Source organism: Lemur catta, chromosome 11, assembly GCF_020740605.2.
Source record: "Lemur catta isolate mLemCat1 chromosome 11, mLemCat1.pri, whole genome shotgun sequence".
NCBI classification, from domain to species: domain Eukaryota; kingdom Metazoa; phylum Chordata; class Mammalia; order Primates; family Lemuridae; genus Lemur; species Lemur catta.
In genome coordinates, this window is record NC_059138.1 from 56,286,168 (window position 1) to 56,288,236 (window position 2,069).

General features: G+C 37.5%; 1 non-coding gene across 1 annotated transcript; it reads right to left on the bottom strand.

The window, feature by feature from the left end:
• Positions 1-1,965: 1,965 nt before the first annotated feature.
• Positions 1,966-2,069, bottom strand: LOC123647827. Its single transcript, XR_006738366.1, has one exon. It is a non-coding gene; the product is annotated as a U6 spliceosomal RNA (small nuclear RNA).

The window sequence follows — 2,069 nt, forward strand, 5'->3', positions numbered from 1 at the left end:
AGGCGCACTGTCTGGAGAATGGACACGCTTGAGGCTCTGACTCAGGGGGATGGGCGGGACATAGACAATGTATATAACCTGAGCTTTTGTACCCCCATGATGAACTGAAATAAATAAAAAAAAAGACAGTAGTTTTAATGCTGGGCCATGGAATATAGGCTGATCAAGGACAGAGTGAGGACTCTGGGGTGGGAGGTTGGGTATGAGAGACAGTGATCAACAGCATGTGGATCCCAGAGTAATGGAAGAAGTATTAGAATTAGAATACCAGAAGGAATAAGCTAGAAAGATAGGAGGTCATGATCAGAGTGGAATGTTGAAATTGAGATGCTGGAGCAATTTCAGTTATGGGTAATGACAAAATCTAAGGTACAAACATGGGAGTTAATGGCTGAGACAGAGGAAAAGAGGAGAAGAGAATAAGGAACTGAGAATCCAGAGAACTAGAAGGATCTTCTATGTGGATATTAAAATTGCCAATAATTATGACAGGAGTAATGGGACAAGCCTAAACTATGCCCTAATAAAACAGTGGGGAAAAGAAAAACAATGAAAATTTTAAAAAGCAGATGATAATGAGGCAGAGGATGGAGATTGAACATACATATAATTTATATGCTTCAGAAAGAGCAAGCATAATTAAAGCAGAAGCATTAAATAAAGACATAATAGAATAACTTCCATTTCCAGAAATATGGCAGGTTAGACCTCAAGAGAAGTGGGGTTGGGAGATTTTTCTAGAGATACTTCTAAATGAATCATTGAGTTAACATGAAAGTCGGGAATCCATATATCCCCAAAGCAAATGCAAGCAGGAACCCCTGGAAGAGAGTGAATTTCAAAGCTGCCACTTCTTTAATACACTCGGGATACCTTGAGCCTTCACTGACTGTCATGGGTATAAAGAACGCAGGACACAAAAACAGAACCCTGAGGCCAGCCCTAAGTGGGGGTCCAAGAGGACATCTCCACAAAAAGATGCTCCCTCAAGGGCCACACCCTTAATACAAGGGGACATGGTAAACAAAACCCCTCCACACATAAATGGGGGCATAAAAAAGTATGTCTTGAATCTGGCATTGAGAGGAGAGGGAAAAATACTTTCTCTTCAGAATTTCTAGCCACAGTCTGCCTTACCTTGATTTTTATTATGAATTTATGTTATAAGAAGGTATATGGGCCAAATGAAAAACACCCAAATAAATAAAGCAAAACAACAACAAATAACAACAACCAAGCTGTCACCAAAACCACAAAGAATAACAAGCAAAGCTAAGAAATTAAATTTAGGGTGGTATGTCAGAAACAGAGGCAAACCCTCTCTTGAGGAACTTAATTTCAACCCCAGTTCAAAGGATTGCCACTCAAAGTTCAAAAGAAAATAAGTTACTCATGGTAAAAATTACAAACCATTCAAGAATGGGTAAAATCTAACAGAAAAACACAGAATAGATGCAGAAAGATTTAAGATGTTAACATGATCAGACACAGAATATAAAATAATTATGTTTAACATTTTCAAACAAACAAAAAGAGACAAATAAGATGTGCAATAAGCCTGGGAGAAAAGATAGATCGCGTACAAAAACAGCATTAACATGGAGGGCTGGCTTCTCAAAAACAATTGTGGAAGCAGAATATAGCAGAATAGCAAAATGTGTTGAAAGAACCAACAGTCAACCTAAAACTATATACCAACCAAAACTGTCTCTCGATAAGATGAAGAAATCAAAGATATTTCATCCAGTCCCTGAGAGAATATGCCACTAATAGACTGGCAACAAAGGAAAATCTAAAGACTATATTTTAAGCAGGAAAAAAAAGATCCCAAATGGAAAGTCTCAGGTGCAAATGTCATAAGAAATATGCCCTTTAATATGCTTATAAAACTAATCAAATGACTTTACAAATAATTGCATCTAATTTATGGAAAACAACCCTAAAATTCTTGCCAAGAATTATTTATTTTTCCTGGAACACTTCACGAATTTGCATGTCATCCTTGTGCAGGGGCCGTGCTAATCTTTGTATCATTCCAATTTTAGTACATGTGCTGCCAAAGCAAGCAC